The sequence below is a fragment of the Rattus norvegicus genome, chromosome 4, assembly GCF_021556685.1.
Source record: "Rattus norvegicus strain SHRSP/BbbUtx chromosome 4, alternate assembly SHRSP_T2T, whole genome shotgun sequence".
Lineage (NCBI taxonomy): Eukaryota > Metazoa > Chordata > Mammalia > Rodentia > Muridae > Rattus > Rattus norvegicus.
The window spans coordinates 6,323,643-6,333,901 of NC_141537.1; the positions used below are offsets into that span (position 1 = coordinate 6,323,643).

General features: G+C 45.1%; 1 pseudogene; it reads right to left on the reverse strand.

The window, feature by feature from the left end:
- Nucleotides 1-3,632: 3,632 nt before the first annotated feature.
- LOC134486698 (developmental pluripotency-associated protein 3-like) lies at nt 3,633-9,442 on the reverse strand (annotated as a pseudogene).
- Between the last annotated feature and the right edge of the window lie 817 nt (nt 9,443-10,259).

A 10,259-nucleotide genomic window follows, 5' to 3' on the forward strand; every position in this document is an offset into this window, starting at 1 on the left:
CAAGATTTTTTTATGAGTCAAACCCTCAAGTAGCCCAGACTGGCCTCAAACTTGGTGTACAGCTGAGTATGACCTTCAGCTTTCAATTCTCCTACTTCTACCTCTCTGGTCCTGGGATTACAGGCCTATACCATCCGACATCTGGTTTGTACAGTGATGGGGATTTGTCCTAGTGCTTTGTGCATTCAAGGCAAAAAAGCCAACAAACTATCGTAAAAACTAGAGAGTTGAAGTGAGACTCAGAGATTCGTAGACCTCACTGTGACAGGCCTGGAGGGCTCCGGCTGGCTCGAGAGGAGCAACCATTGCCACAGGCTTTGCTCTTTAACTCATTTTCCTCTTCCATCCTGCAAACTGGTACAGTCCTTAAGCGAGTTCCTCAAGTCTATTCCCTTATTTGGCTACTGACTCATTCCTGAGACAAAACATCAAGGTCCAACAGTCAAAATTCATTATTTGGCTAACATGTCCAGTCAGCATTTGCCAATTCATCCTAATGTAGACTCCCCTTGAAAACCCGTCCTGCAGAAACAACTCTCTTACTCCACACACACACACACACACACACACACACACACACACACACACTCTGCTGGCTTATCCAGGGTAACACATCTCCTTTGTGCTGAGAATTTAGTGTCTGAATATGTCCTGTACTGAATGGCCCTGTTACTTTCAAGAGGGAGAGTTGGTACGTTTGCCCATAATTATTTTTTAAAAAGGCACAAAACTATCTTAGGTTTTTTTTTAAGATTTAATTATTTATTTTATGTATGCAAGTACACTGTCACTGTCTTGAGACACACCAGAAGAGGGATCAGATCCCATTACAGATGGTTGTGAGCTACCATGTGGTTGCTGGGAATTGAACTCAGGATCTTCGGAAGAGCAATCAGTGCTCTTAACCGCTGAGCCATCTCTCCAGCCCCATTTTAGTTTTCTTGGGCTGCAAAGCACCCACTCATGAGGCTTACCCTAAAGAAATATGGTCTATCATCATTTGGAATCAAGTGTCATCAGGCTATTCCTTCTAGAGGAGGGTCTGTCCTCTAGAAGGCCTGCTTTAGCCATAAGTCCTGGTATTCCTGGAGTAAACACACCTCTCTCTAAGCAACCTGTTGTCACACAGCCTGTTTCCTTGAGAGCTGGTTTGGATGTTCTAGCAGGGAGGTGCAGCCATTCATATAGCTTTGACACTCTTGATCAAAGACTGGTTCTCCTTTATTGAGGAAGGTCACTATCTCCCACTAATCAACAGCTTTGAGATGGACCTAAATGGAATTGTGAGGAAGAGAGATGGGTCTAGCCAGCCAAATCAGTAATTCAAATTTCACCATCAATGAGATGACAGATGTGGCAGCCAGATGGCCCTCACAGCTTGCTTTCCTATCATAATTATTCAGTTGTTCATTCAGGTGTTTGACGAGAAGTGTTCCCCATAGGCTCACCTATTTAAATGACTGGTCCTCCATTGGTGGCACTATTTCAGGAGATTATGGAACCTTAGGAGGTGGAGCCTTGTCAGAGGAAGTCAGTCACTGGTGGCCAGCTTTGAGAGTTCATAGCCAGTCCTCCTTCCAGTTTGTTTTCTCTGTGTTCTGTGTATGGTTTTAGGTGTTAGCTCTTAGCTTCATGCTTTAGCTGTCAGCTCCCATTTGTCCCCCACCATCATGAACTCTACATCTCAGATAAATTTCTTCTTCCTTAAATTGGTTCTGGTCATTTAAGACATTTTTTGAGTATGTATGTATGTATGCATGTATGTATGTATCCCGTGTATGTATATCTGTATAGATGTACCCACAGAGACCAGAAGAGGACATCCCATTCCCTTAGCTGGATTTATAGGGGATTGTGAACTGTGAGCACAGGTGCTGGGAACTGAACTCAGGTCATCTGGACAAACAGTAAGCGCTTTTAACCATTGTGAGCCTGGTCCTGGTGTTTTTATCACGGCAATAGAAAGTAACTAACACATTGATACAGCTGGAGTCAGAGCCCTCATGTGTGCTGGGTAAGCATTCTACTGCTGGGCCACACCCCAGCTTTTCCTCTGCTTAGAAGAAAAGCAGTCATTGTACTCAGGGTCACCGTAATCCAGCATGACCTCATCTTAACTACCTACTCTGCAAAAGCCCTATTTCCCACACAAGACTGGAACATCAATATAGGTTTTAGAGACTACAGCTTCAGGGGCTTGTTTATACCTAATGAAGACTTTGCTGCTCCTGTGGGCTGTCTGGGTTCAGAATAAGCAGCAGTCCAGGAGGACAAACCCTCACTGGAACTGCAGTCTTCAAGACCCACAGCTGATTCACATTGACTTTGCAAACTCACACACATTGTTGACTTTGTGGGTGAATAATAAGTGCCTACAAATGATTGGTATGAAACATTTAGTGAAGGGAGTGGTTCTGATGCTAAGGTCCTGTTCCACAATTGGTTCTTGATTTGTCCGTAAAGAAAACCAGGAGCTAGTTGTTGGGGGAATGGTACAGGCAGGATTTCCAAGTCCCAGGAGGAAAAGGCAGACATGAGGAAGGAGAGAAGGTCTTTCCATTATGCTTTGGAAGGAGAACGCAGCAACCATGTGAGGTCTTTGGGGAAGCAGGGGAGCTGGAGCCTCCACTACAGGGGGGTAGCCAAGGATGTTTGGTAAGGGCTAGTAGGACTAGCCACTGAAGTTTAGGGCAGGTGGAGAGACAGAGATAATAAATTGGTAAGGGCACACTTTTCTAGGCAGGAGAGAGTAACACCTAGCAATTGAGCCTAAAAGGCAAGTTGTAAAGTAACAAATTGTGCGTGTGTGTGTGTGTGTGTGTGTGTGTGTGTGTGTGTGTGTGTTTTACCCGAGGCTTCAAGGGAAGCTTAGAAGGTAGTGTGTGGTCACCTCCTGGAACCAAGGTAGGTAGGTTGGTAGCTCAGCTGGTCCAGGAACTAGGAAGGTTATATAATACTACATACAACAGTTTAGGCTGTTTTAATTAATGAGGCACAAACTCATTTAAGCTATTTTTTATCAACCAATTGTTTACTACACAGCATGAACAAACACAAAAATCAAGTATTTTCCAGATCTTGCTGACAAGCCTATGGCGTCAAAACTCGGGAAACTTGAGGCAGGACTAGGAGTTAAGAGTCCAGCTAGGCCTCATGGAAACCTTTCCAAGCAGAAATAAACAGGGGTGGTAACACACATTGAACTCTGAACATCACGAGTGTGTACACACCCATACATGCACCTGTAAAAACAAGTCCCCCATCTCCAATGGCCTATTCTAATCTGTTCTGTGTATTTATTAAAGATAACAAATTTGCCTTTATTACAAATTTCTCTGCAAACTAGAAAATCTAAAGATCTATTCCAATTACCTTCCAAATCAAACTACCCCAAATTCTAGTTACATTGTTTCTCAGCCCCAGGTTTGAGGTTCTAAAATTCACAGAAGGCTTTGACTCATGCTCAATTCTCAATGAATCTAAATGTCACACATCATATATAATTTAAAGGTTAGCAAGTAGAAGAGATTCCCCAGCACCAAGAAAAGTTTAATCTTAACAAACAAAAAACAGCTTTCACATCTGCTGCGTGGCACCGTTAATGGCAAAGACAGTATACAATTCCAACTGTCCTAATTCTTCCGGTTCTGCCCGATTTTAGCATTCTCAGAAGGATCCCATCTCTGATAATGGCAGAGAGTGCAGAGACATCTGAATGGCTCATCTCTGTTCTCATTTCCTTCAAGCTGTCTTTGTCTCTGCTCAATCTGAACAAATCTTCTCATCCTTGCTACAGGTTCTTTCAGCACCAACAACAGTGTGCGGACCCTTCTCTTGGGAAAAGCGCTTTGAACTTCCCTCATGATTCTTTCACTTCTGTTCTCCACAGGCTGGTTCTGAATCCGGTGATGAAGGCTATGACAACAACAATATGTTGGCCACTTGGCACTGGGGCTCAGGGTTAGCTTTTTCATGACCGTTACTAGTGTCTCTGGTTGTGGGATTTCTGACTCACCGGATGAGTCCTCTTCACCTTTCCTCTGAGATCCATCTTTCTTCTGAGCTTCTGGTACACAACTGGGTCAACTTTCTCTGATGGCTCATCCACAGCAGTGGGCAGAAGCCTCAAAAACTCGCTCTGAACAAAATTGCTAGTTAATATTTGGAAAGACCTAAACTCAGGTCCCAACTAGCAGAGACTGAAGTCTCATTTAAGCTATTACTGAGAGCTGGGATCCAGGTTGGTGGTACAGAGCTTACCTGGTATATGGGAGGCATTGGGTCCCATTTCCAGCATGGCAAAAGAAAACAAAAGATAAATTATCACTGAATTTATAGTAGGCTTTGGGTCCCTTGGGATTGTCTCATTCAATAAATAATGAAATTACTGGAAAACTGCACTAATTAAAATTTTGTTTTGATTTGTTTTTGTTTTTCTCAACACACACTCTCACTATTTAGCTCTGGCTGTCTGGGAACTCACTCTGTAGACTCAATTGACCTTGAAATCACAGAGATCTGAAGTTGTGTGCTACCATGTACCCAGTACCCACAGAAGTCAGAAGTCAGATGAGGTCGTCTGAGCCCCTGGAACTAGAAGTACACATGGTTGTTAGCTGCTATGTGGATGTTGAGAATTTGGGTCCTTTGAAAAAACCTCAGTGAGTGTAATAAAACATTTTAATAGAAAGCTGCTTAGAGGAGAGAAGGTTTTACCTGACCTACAATCCTCGGTGATAGTCCATCACTGAGGGAAGTCAGAGCAGGAACTCAGGCAGAAACCTGAAGCAGAAGTCATGGAGGAATAACTTTCTGGCTTAATCACTTATAGGCACATGCATAACTAGCTTTCTTACATCGCCAAGGATCTCCTGCCTAGGGTTGGTACCTCCCACAATGTACTAGGTCCTCTTACATCATTTACTAATCAAGATAGTTTCTCAACATGGCCACAGACCAATTTGATCCAAGTAATTCTTCAGTTGAGACTTCTCTCAGATGACTTGAGGCTGTGCTAAGTTAGCAAAAGGTTGACAAGACAAATGTTAAAACATACTTTTCACACCCAAATGACAAAAGATTTGCATAGACTAACAGTTGTGAATCAATGCCCTAGCAAGGTCAACTTGGTCATAGACCACATGTAGCCACCCATCTTGCCATGTGGCCTCTGCTGCCTAGGTACCTCCTAATGGCAACCTGTTCTTGCCCTGGAATCTGAAGATCTTAGTAGGCTGCTGATTGCCACAGTGGGAACACTGGGAAGAGTTTCATCGGTCAAACCTTACTCTGGAGCTAGGCCTCGGGCTGTGGTGGGTGCTGGTAGGTGAGTGGAATGGGAGTCGGGTGGAGAAGTTTTGCTACCAGAATGGAGGCTAGAAACGGGGTGCAGTTCAGAGGAGGGGTAGAAAAAATCTTACATCTCCAGGTTCTTCCAAGGGTGAGTGAGGTCTAAGGACAGTCTTGGGTGACCAACAACAACGTCACGACAACTCCATAGTGGGGGCCTCTAGTATACAGCAGGCTCTGGATGCCATCCCAGCAATAAAACACTGTTTTCACAAGCACTGGAGGTGACATCAGCCTCCAGAGTGACTGGGCCCTGGTGACTCAGAGTCCATCAGACCTGGGGAGGGCTCCTCTGTATATAGGAGAGCTAATGTGTGAATACCCACCCTGGGTTTCAGAGCTAGAAAGGTTCTAGCTCTTAGCCCTGAAGACTAGGTCATGTGATTTCTGATAATTCCTGGCTGAGCACGTCCTGGTGAGAGGTTCCTGTTTCCTGGGCCTCTCTCTTTGTCATCTGGGATGTGGCTCACTGCCCTGTGGTGCTGTGGGCAGGCTTTGTCTAGAGCTGGACTCTGAAAGAGGGGTTACGTTAATGCAAGATTGGGCCCCACTTTTTTTTTTTGAGGTAGGGTCTATACTACATTACAGGTCTGAGTCACTATGCCTGGTTTATACAGTGATGGAGATTGATGCTAGGGTTCATGTGTACCAGGCAAGGATTCTACCAAGCTGTATTTCCAGCGCCAGAAAACCTCAGCTTAAAATACCACACTCTACTTTGTCAGGCAATCAACCCCAAAACAAGCAGATGTCTTGCTCAGCAACCCAGGCCTCCTGTCCTTTCTGTATATCTTTTCCTTTGGACAGTTGTGTCCTTCTTCTGGGATCCTCTCCCTATCTGACCCACCAGTAGTTAGATTCCCCTCATTTTTCAGAGTTTACCCCAAATCTTATTTGTTTGTTTGTTTGTTGTTTATTGCTCATTTGAGACAGGATTTCTCTATGTAGCCCTATCTGTCCCAAAACTCTCTATGTAGACTATGCTGGTTTCAAACTCACCAAGATCACCTTCCTTCCTTCCGAGTGCTAGGAATAAGGGCATGCAAAACTATACTGTCTCTATTCATTCTTAAGACTTATTCTATTTTATGTGTGTGAGTGTTTTGCCTGTGTGTATATTCATGCAGTGCCCATTGGAGACCAAAGGAAGACCTCTGATCCCCGAGAACTGAAGTTACTGACGATGGTCTGATGGACTGTTGGTGCTGGGAATCCATCCACAGCTGACAGAAGAGCCGTCTGTGCTCCTAACTGCTCAGTCATCTCTCTAGCTCATATTTTATTTTTTATTATTTATTTTTACTTAATATGTATATATGTTTTTGTCTGCCTGTATGTCTGTGTACCATATACAGTCAGTCCATGTACAAGGAGGTGAGAAAAAGGTGCCAAATCCAATGTAGATACTGTAAACTGAACCTTGGTCCTCTACCAGAACAGTCAGTGCTCTTAACTGCTCAACCATCTCTCCAGCCCCCGTCTGTCTGTCTGTCTGTCTGTCTGTCTGTCTGTCTGTCTCCATCTGTCTGTCTGTCTATCTCTATCTATCGGATTAAATGCCACCAATGCCTGGCTCCAAATCATACTTTTTTAAGATTTATTTTATGTATATGAGTATATGAGTACACTGTAGCTGTCCTCAGACACACCAGAGAAGAGGGCGTCAGGTCCCATTACAGATGGCTGTGAACCACCATGTGGTTGCTGGGAATTGAACTCAGGATCTCTGGAAGAGCAGTCAGTGCTCTTAACCACTAGCCATCTCTCCAGCCCCTCCAAATTGTATTTGTAAAAAATAAAAAATATTTTGTTTTTTTGAGACGTGAGTTTATAATACCAGCCTTGCTACTCCTCACTAGTGGGGCTGTCCTTGGACATCTGACTGGCTGGACTGGGTTGCGTGCAGTCACACCTGGCTTCTGTGGCACTCTCTGAGGGATGAGTGGGGTGTACTGTGTAACTTGCCTCAGCACTGTTATGATAAAAAATATGCCCCTTGCGGGGTATTTTTGGCCAGCCTATGTCAACTTGTAGCCCTGAGAAATCACACCATACAACAGATCTGGCGTAAAAGTGATTTGTTGAGGGAAGGGGGCATCTACAAAAGGGATAGAGGGGGCTGGAGAGATGGCTCAGCGGTTAAGAGCACTGACTGCTCTTGCAGAGGTCCTGAGTTCAATCCCCAGCAACCACATGGTGGCTCACAACCATCTGTAATGGGATGCTCTCTTCTGGTGTGTCTGAAGAGAACTACAGTGTACTCACATATAAATAAAAATAAAAAAATAGAGGCATACAAGTGGACATGTAGATAGACAGATGAATGGGAACAAAGAGAGCTGGGGTAGCTGGTGGTCCGTTCTTCCCAGCACACACCTGGCCATGGCAGGTGATAATAAAAGCAGTTCTGGGTCTCTGAGAGCAGGCCAGGGGAATCACCTGTACTAGCACAGTCTCCTGTACCACAGGCTGAATCTGGTCCCGGCTGTCAGTAGGCACTGCACCATACACAGTAGATGCCCAGCATAGATCAGTGGTGAATAACCAAATGAGTGACCAAGTCACACAGAGGCATATCTGTCAGACACAGGGCTGATTGTGACTTCCATTGAGGCCTTCCTCATTGTGAGTAGCATATCCACCCTGAGTACCAGGAAGCCCTGCATTCTTAAGAAGTTTCTTCTCCAAGAGGAGAGCCTCCCTAGAAGTTTGATGAGCTGGACTGAGGGTCCCTCAGGGCCAATGCTTATGTGAGGAGGCATCACATATAGCCATGGAGTTTGATCTCAAACAGATCACTAGGCAGGAAGGGATACTTGCTTTCCTTTGCCCAGCAGCCACTTCTCCCAGAATCCACTTAGCCTTGATGCAGTACATTCAAACAGTCAGAATACAATGTGTGTGGCACTCTTCTGTGCCTAATCAGGCCCAGTAGGCTTAAGGACACATTACCATGAGGGGAAAGCCAACCTTGAGGCCCTTGGCCTTCCTGGAAGACAATCATTCTTTATGGATGTCTTGGCTGATGTCAGTCTAGGCGAATACCGCAGTCAGTCTAGGAAGGCGTTGTGGGGTAGACCTGAGAATCCCCATGGGCAGCCACACCCTAACTGCCTCCAGCCTGTACCAGCTCGCATCTGCACCAGACAAGGCAGGCACTTCTTGAACTCTCACAGCCCCAGCGAGCTACAGCTCTGTCCACAGCAGCCATCTGTGCCCTTAGCACTTCCTCATGACATTGCTGTTTATGCTGCCGTGGACTCTTCTGAGGACACCTGGAAAGACAGACTTAAGGGCTAAGTATAGAAGCTTTAACACCAGTGTAGACTTGAGAGCCTTATGCTCCCTCTGGGACCTGCAAATGGCTTTCCCAGATGTGCTGTAGAGTCCTGTGAACCCACAACAGGACATACATATGCACATCCACTTATACACATCACTATCATGCCTGCACGCGTGCACACACACACACACACACACACACACACACATAGGTCCCCACACTCATGCCTGTGTACACCTGCCCATTCACATATAAGAAATATCAAGGGGTTGGGGATTTAGTTCAGTGGTAGAGCATTTGCCTAGCAAACGCAAGGCCCTGGGTTCAGTCCCCAGGTCCGAAAAAAAGAAAAAGAAAAAAAAAAGAAATATCAAATATAAAAACATAAAAACCTTGGAGTACCTTTGCAGTTGTGGGCTAAGATATACTGAAAAGTCACACCAGGCAACATATCTCACAGAAGAAATTTATTGGGGGTAGTTTATAGGCAAAGGCTGCCTCAGAACTGGGAGGTGGGAAGACACAGAGAGACCAAGCTTGGCAAAGGTGGGAGACAGAGAGCAGGCTGTGGTGGCCCTTCTAAAAGGGCATGTATACCTCATGCACACTTGGAGAATATGAGACTCCTGGAGATGCGTTGCATTTGGTGGTGGGTGATGATGTGGTTCTTTCCACTGAGCCTCTAAAAGTGGGCGGGGCGCGGCCGAGGCGGGTGAGGCGGGAGCTCTTGGTTTCCAACAACAGGTGCTTGGATATCCTCTCGTATCTCCTGGCTCTGATTTGCTGCACTGGGTATCTCTCTACACCCATGTGGGCACATCTTTCTACTAAAAACGCTGTTTTCTTTTTCCCAAAAGCCTCAGTTGCTTTCTCCTTTCTCTCCAGTGGGTAAATGTCACCCCAGAGCTGCTGGGGAATTATAGGCAGGAGACAATAAAATTACAGCCTTAATTTCCCCCCTAAGCTCCTCTAGGACCTGTGCTTTCTGACTGACTCACCACACTGGTGCAGTGCTGCAGTGTCCTCAAGACTCATCTCTGTATAAACTGATATGGTTAAGGATAAGGGTTATTTATTTATTTATTTATTTATTTAGAAACAGGGTTTCTCCGTGTACCCTGGGCTGTTCTGGAACTTGCTCTGTAGACCAGGCTGGCCTTGAACTTAGAGATTCACTTGCTTCTGCTACCTGAGTGCTGGAATTAAAGGTATGAACTACCACTCCCTGGATAAGGGAGAGGGTTTTATTGTAGAGATGAAAAAGAACACAGTCAGAGGCATCTGGAAGAGTACAGAGCAGAGGGAGAAATTAGTAGATTAAGGGCTGGAGAGATGGCTCAGTGGTTAAGAGCACAGACTGCTTTTCCAGAGGTCCTGAGTTCAATTCCCAGCAACTACATGGTGGCTCACAGCCATCTGTAATGGGACCTGACACCCTCTTCCTCTGTCTGAAGACAGCTACAGTGTACTTATATACAGGAAATAAAAAAATAGTAGACTGAACATGGCCAAGCTATCTGTGACAGAGGAGAGAATAGCAGAGTATAGAATAGAGGAAAAAAACCAACTAAACAAACATAAAATGAGATATGGTGGCCATACAAAACAAAACAATACAAAACAAAAA